Source organism: Syzygium oleosum, unplaced genomic scaffold (assembly GCF_021117445.2).
Source record: "Syzygium oleosum isolate NSW1041296 unplaced genomic scaffold, Sole_v2.1 Sole_v2.16, whole genome shotgun sequence".
NCBI classification, from domain to species: domain Eukaryota; kingdom Viridiplantae; phylum Streptophyta; class Magnoliopsida; order Myrtales; family Myrtaceae; genus Syzygium; species Syzygium oleosum.
The window spans coordinates 6,205,464-6,213,414 of record NW_026607500.1 but is presented as its reverse complement, the minus strand read 5'-3'; positions in this window follow the sequence as shown (position 1 = coordinate 6,213,414).

Here is a 7,951-nt window from a genome sequence, read left to right as displayed (position 1 = left end):
ACCCCAACTTGGCAGCCCAAAAATCGAGCCGAAAACCGACGAAAATCGGCCTAAAAACCACTGTTCGCGCACTGTTCACTGCGCACTCAACTTCAAAAATTCATATCCAGCAAACCGTAAGTCCAAATCAGGTTCCGTAAAATCCCACGGCTCCGCAATACTGTAAATTATCAATTCTATAAAAATACGCAGCTGAACGACTCAAAAATCAGACTTCGCCGCTTGAATTTCCCAAAATTCCGAATTTAAACCCTAAATCGGAAAACTTCTCCGATCAAACGAACGAGGGGCGCGAGTGCTTACCGAACGTTGAAATACGAAGTTGATCCGAGCTGGCGAGGCTCCGATGACGTGAGCCTTTCCTTTTTCTTCTTCTTCCTTTCCTTTCCCTTTCTCTCTTTTTCTTTCTTCTCCTTTCTCTCTGTCTCGGCCGAGCCAGCTCTCGGCTTAAATGAGAAAATCAGAGTGTTACTGTAGCAACTTTTGACTTTTTGACTTTTTTTTTTTTTTTCCCGAATATTACACTTGCCATCTCTTTCTTCCTGAAAAATAGGAACAGAGGATGTTCGTACTTCCTTGATTGCATACAACTATGTGCATGTGCAACTGATTCAGCTAGCTAAAGTAATTGCAATCCAGTTGACTTGTATTTTCTTCTGACCTTTGAACTAGCTTGTATAATTCATATCCTGTCAAGAACTAATGTAATTCGTGCTTCTTTGATGATCACAAAACCTTTCACTACTGGTGAATTTGGACTGCTCAAAACGCGTTGTTCATACATATCCTTCCCGTCATTTTTCTAGATCCACTGCAATATCATCCTGAGAGGTACAATAAATGTATGTCTTGAATGAGGTGATGCACTCTGAAATTTAGTGGAACTCAAAAGATGATAAATGCACTTTGATAAGTCGTGCTTGCTCCAATCATCAAACTGTCTGATGATGCCTAGCTATCTAAGCACATTATGGTCATTTATAGCTAACTAAGCAGCCACCATGGACGAAGAGGAAACCCGAACCACAACCATGTTCAACTCTGAACAGATCCCTGCGGAGGCTAGCTGCAGTCACAGAAGTTGAGGAATTAAAGCGCATAACGAATCTGCGGTTAGTGATATTTGGGGTCGGCCTTCCTCGGGCAAACACGAGTTTTGAAAATCAATCAAGTACACTGGATAATCTATACATAAGACTATTGGGATGGTCAATGCTATTCGTCCCCGAAATTCTTTACCAAGCAAAAGCAAAAACTCCCTCCCAAGCTCGCCCTCGGAGACCTGGCTCCTGCAATTCAAATTTTGAATTCTGTCCGCCAATATCCCTCGGGTGTCCTAATATGATGTTCGAACCTCTGGTTGTTGTAGCGGGACCATAGGGGTCACCATAGCCCGGGACTTCCTCTTTTGTATCTGTTCTTATTTGCTATGTAATTCTCGTTTCTACCGGAAAAAGAAAAGAACGATTCAAGGGCTCACTAAATTTAAGTGTCAAACTTTCAAGTGAAGCTTGCCTTCCACTGACCTTACTAATTAATTCATTGTCACTGAGCTGGTGCACAAAATAATAAGTATTTCTCTACTTAATTCACTAACACCAACGGATTGTCCTGTTGTTAAATGTTCGATTTTGTGTTAGTGGGTAAGACATATAGTACACATTTCATTTTTGGGTCACCCATCCGGATTTAGACTCGCGTCTCATCTGGTTCATGAGGTTAGTACAGTATTTTATGGATTCGAGATTTGCCTAATTAAAGTGGGTCTTTTCATCATATAAAACACATTTTAAGTAAGTTCAACTGAATCGTATCAAGTACCTTGTGGACAAACAAGGCTCGAGTCAATGCCCAAATTGTACCTAGCCCAAACATGGATTGTTGCCGAGTTCTTTTTCTTTTTGATAATTTTTATTACAAGCGCGGAGACCCCGCTCTCTTGAGATTTATGGACAATCTTGCAAGTCCTGTGAAATCCAGGCCTATGTAGGTGGGCCTAACCCAACACAATTTACACGCAATTGATTTTATTTGCCTTTTTCCTTTTCCTTTATGGACAGCATATTACACAAAAGGCAATTATTGTAACGCCCCCACCTCGGGATCATTAACGTGACGTCCCGTTCATTGTTATCTTTTTAATAAGCACAAGCGGAAACGTAAACTCGGGACAATCACATTTAGAACAACAACGGAATTTAGACAAGCAGCATCATGAGCAAACCTTATATTTATAGTGCATGCAAACATATTTTAACAAGCCCGTTCTTTTGAGTCATGGCAATTATCACATATTTTCATATCCGACTATGAATAGCAAAACTTGACTTGGGTTATCCTATACCTACTACGGCTTCTCACTCCTCGCTTCTTCACCTCCACCCTAGTCCTGTCCGCCTGGCCATCTCACATCCCACCCGTGGCTTTATCCTGGAGCTGGCCCGCCCGCACCGCCAAAGCACCATTGAACCCACATAGGGATCCAATCCATTCTCCGTTCACATAGCGATACCACGCCACGTAAGGATGAGGCACCAAGTCCGTTAGGCCCTCATCAAACATCACAAGCGTCGTGATTCGGCGGTAGGTGCAGTCTTCTCTGACATCTATCACGGTGAGCACTTCGGCTCTCTACTCCACGGGATTGCCAACGCGGGCTAGGGGAGATGCCATCCTACGGACCTGAAAAAGGGAAACAACGGGAGATGAGTCGGGGAGACTCAGCAAGTGAAAACACTAATATCAAGTGAGGATATATCAATCGCCGTTAACATAAGTCGGCCCTTACCGCACCCGCATCGATGGCAGATCAATAGCAAAGTTCATACAAGAGAACACCACGCATGGCTATATCATGTGCACTTTACCAGCCAAATCTCGATTCTATCTCAAGACAAACATCAAACATAAAACATGATCAAACTAAGAAAATGAACCAACTACGACCAACCAAACGATCGAGAAACGGTCCAAGCAAACCACGTCACAACACATCTCAACATCCTTTCCCGATATTAGGGAATTCACTTACTCAACGATAAAAACATGAACAGGAAAGGAACACGAGAGTCTCGGCGGTTCTTAAGCTTGAACACGTGAGTAAACGGATCTTGGCGTGAGGCTTGAACACGTGGAAGATGGCGTCTTGGCTTTGAGCTCTCTAGTTTGCCGAATAACAAGAAGAGACACGAGCTAGCCGGTGAACTTTCTCTCTCTTTCTCTCTTTTTCGGCGTGAACAAGAAGCAATGAAGCAAGAGATAAGGTTGGTGATGTGTGTGGGAATGGAGAGAGAGGCGTGAGAATGGCGTGAGAGAGAGGGGAGGGCTTCCTCTATTTATAGACTCCAAACTTGCTCCTCGCTCAAGACCATTAATATTTGTCATGATGATGGTGCCTCAAAGTCCAAGTCATGATGAAGGGGACCTCAAAGTCTTCATTCATTTATTGCATATCATCATGACGGGAGGCCTCAAAGTCCAAGCTAATTAATATGGCTTGGAGAAGAAGATTTGACTTGGTCTAACCTTATTTTCTAGTTCATTCTACAATTTTCCAAACCGTGAAGCCAATCTAAGTCCTCAGAAAATGCTGGTTCCACCTACAATTAACTCGGGTCAACCAGAGTGCACAAGATTGACTAATCGATGCCAAAATCGCAATCCCGCATCATACTTGTTTCCCCTATTTTCCGAGGGTTTTTCGCAACAAAACAATCTTAATAATCCCATTCAATCCGAGGTTCGACACAAGAATGTCCTCAAATATCCCCAAACATAACCAAGACAAGATTCAAGTTGAATGGGATAACCTTAAGCCAATCGGCTAACTGGGCGCGTGGCCTGGTCTAATCGGGCACATGGCCTGGCACGCTACAGGGCCACACGGGCCGGACACATGGTAGGGTGCGTGGCCAAGCGCACGGGCGCCGCGCCAAGCCGCACGAGCGCCGTGCCGAGCTGCACATTGGGCCACATGAGCGAGGGGTCGGGTCATGGGCTTAACACATGCCGTGGCTCATGGATGGGCATAAGGTACGGTTCATGGCCAAGTTTCTCGGGCACGGGACTTGGTCGGAGTCGGATCTTACGGGCACAACACTTGGCATGAGGGTCAGGCACAATGGCCGGCACACGGCTGGGCACATAGCCGGTCCGTGGCCTAGCTAACTAGCACAAGGGCCGGCCATGTCCGGGCACACGGCCTGGCCGACGCGGCTGGCACAATGGCAGGTCTGCAGCCTAGCCATTAGGCTCATGGCCTGGCACATGGCCTATCCATGGCATACCCGACTTGACGCAATGATCCATGGCCGATTCTCTATCGGTCCACGTTCGAATATCAACTACTCATGGTCGACCATCGGTTGTCATGTGGCCTTGTGAAACCCGGTACCCCGGAATCAACTTATGGTCACCCATGATCGAAGCATAGCTGTGCGGTATCACCCACGACCGACACATGTCGACACTGCGTCGATCCATGATCGTCCCGGATCGTCTCACTAACGGCTCTTATGGTCGAAGGGTCTTTCCACAGTCATATCACTCTAATCGACGTGCACGATCGGGGAGTCATTCCACTGTCGATCCCTAGGCCAATTCATGAACAATCTTTCGATTGAACCATGACCAACCCTCAGTACACACATTCCGACCATACTGTCCATCCCATTACCGACCCTCAGGTCGTATCACTCGCCCAATTCATTACCATTTATCTGCGGCTTCCCAGGCCCAAAAATCGGGATGTGACAATTATAACCCATAGCCATCATCTAATTGACTTAACAAAATGACATTGATTTGCATCAGCTTCAAGTTCAATTCCTCTTTTACTTAAATTCTTCCTTTTTTCTAAAGGAAAATGTCACATATGATTCCCGAATTTTAGGCTAATGTGCAATGTGGTCCCTGAACTTTAATTTGTTCAATGTGGTCAGTAAACTTTTGATACATGTTCAATCTAGTTCATGGAATATATGAAAATATTCAATGTTATCCCTAGACTTGAATTAATAGAATAATAACATTGGACATTTTCATATAATTCAGGTACTAATTTGAATATTTACTAAAGTCTAGGTACCGCATCGAACAAATTAAAAATTCATGGACCACATTGCATACTGGTCTAAAGTTCAGCAACTATTTATATCATTATCCCTTTTTCTAACTAGGACATCCAAGGGGTGATTCACTTCCTTTTCCATATAATCAGTTCGACTTCAAATCTTTTGGTGCCTATTGCCATCCGAATCCAATAATCAATTTTTGACCTTTCGAGACAGATGGGTTCAATTCAAGTGAAATCATACCCAAACTAGTTTGATGTCCGTGCATTGCGCGGATAATAGAATACATATCACAATAATTACTTTGCTTTGCTCGATACACCAATTCAGATACACAACTTGTTTGTATATAAACTTGTAATTTACTCAATCCTCGCCACAATCTTGGGAATGTGGAAATTATTAGTAAGAAAATTTGTTACAAAGTGACGTCCTTCACATACACATGTATGTGTGTTTGTGTATCTGATACTCCACTCAATCTTGGAAACTTTATAAGCCAATAAATATTACTGTTGAAATGAGGAAGGCAAGTGCTCGACGGCTTTGGTAATTTGCTCAGGTATCAAGGCTCGGCTCGGAGCTGCTCTTCAAGGGTTTCAGTTACTGTTAGCTTGCAACCTGAACCACCATAGAGTCATACTCGAGACGGATTCCACTTCGGTCATGTCCTTAACATAATTGACAAGCGACTCCCCTGGGTCATTCATCGTTTCTTTAGTTATGCAAATTGGCTTAATTTTGTAGAGGCAATTGGAAGTCAAATTGCAAGTTACTTATAAAAAGGGGTGTTGAGATACACGTGTGAGTTATGTTAGAGAAATCTCACATCGGATAATTGATGTGGTATTGAGTAGTTAATATATCATGGTTGGCCTATAACTCATTAACTTAAGCTTTTGAGTGAAGGTGGATCCAACTGAATATGTTGACGAGCTCGGACTTGGACTCCCTCTTGGTGATCTCCTCAGGTAAAGGTATCGAGCTTCTACTGCGCACTCCCAACAAATGATATTAGAGTCGATGGTTAATTGGTGGACCCCCAATCTACGCTTGTTTCGAGTGAAAATTGCCATTTCGGTTGGTCTGGCAAGAAGTGACTATGGATAGTTGGTCTCGCGACGCGAGATAGAGACCATGGGTGATGCAATCCCAAGTTAGCAGTTGATGATGGTTGTTGTACATAGTTGCGGGTGCATTGCAAAATAATACCTAAATTAAGGGGGAGCAAATCTAACACTGAGCTCACACGTGAGGGGGAGATTGTTGAGATATACATGTGACTTATGTTAGAAAAGTCTCACATCAGATAATTGATATAGTATTGAGTAGTTAATATATCCTAGTTGGCTTATAACTCATTGGCTTAAGCTTTTGAGTGAATGTAGGTCAAACTAGGTATGTTGACGGGCTCAGACTTGGACTCCCTCTTGGCGATCTTCTCAGGTGAAGGTATTGAGCTTTTGCTGCGCACTCTCAACAAGGGGAATACTCGTGTTGATTGGATTGCAAACTATGCTGTTAGATCTCGAGGATGTATGGCTTTTCATGATATTCCTCTAGGTGGTTTATCCAGTTCTTTGATAGTAGATTTGGACTGGACCCTTGATGACTCATTCATGTACGGTTATTCCTTACTAGTGTAATGGTCTCGAAGCCCCCTTTTTCTCAAAACTATGGAAATCACTTATGAAATGAGTTTTGTTGCGGATACGAGTTTTGCAGTGTACAATTCCACCGAAATTGAATGATGGGTTCTATCAGCACATTTTCAAAATGAAAATAGTTAAAAGTATGGTAAAATGATATAAATACATGGGGAATCTTCATAATCCTTCCATGAAAAAGTTATGTGCATCACTAAAATCATGGGGCAATTGCCAACTTGTCAAATTTCCAATAACATTGTGGGGTTATTGCTTGTTTGACTCATGCTTATTTTTGTTATAGATAACTCCTTAGAACTCTGTTGCTATCTATTCATGTGCATATGTAACGTATTTTCTATTCAAATGGAACGGTAACAGAAACAAGAAAAAAAGGAAAAGTACCACAGTCAAATGGGAAAATTCAATTTTCACAGCTACGGAAGACAGCATTATAAGAGTATGCTGATGATTAAACACCTGAAACAAAAGTGACATAAAATGATGGAAAAGAGCTCAGTTGTGGTGGAGATAGACTCCTCCCTCGGCTTCATCCAGCCTGTGTGTGTGTGCTCTGGATCGTAGGGGTTGTTGAAGAAGTGATCAAGAAGGAATTGGGCCCGGGCCAATAAAATGAAGTGTTAATGGACTGGGCTGAAGTGTGCGAATTAGAGTTAATACATGGGCTAAGGCAAATAAGTTTGGGATCTTCTCTCTTTTTATCTATTACTATTTTTAATTTTGTCCTTTAACTATTTTTACAAAAATGTGTGCTTGGCTTGTCGACAAGTGTCACATACTCTCCACTAAAATCACTAACGTCTGTATCACTGTTGGACCATATGACCAGCGATACTCCTCCTATTTGATATGTGGTTGGCCCATTTCTATCCCCTCTAACATCTTAAAAGTTTACCGGTAAGTGCACTTTATCTGAGCTTTTTCGCCCAACGGCAATTCTTTCCCCTTGTCGGATGGGCTATGAGCTTAGTCTTCTCACAAACCACATGTTTATTAAAGAGATTCTGCTCTGATACTGTATACAACAATCCAACCCCTTCCAATTAGGCCAAGCCAATAAAAGGAATACTATGAGTTTCTATATGGTGTTGTGACCATTTGGATGGATCTTACTCATGAATAATATTACACAGCCTCAACTACCCAATGTGAGATTTGGGGTGTTGCTAGAGTAGCACAAGAAAACAACTTCAGGAAGCCCTAACCGGTAGA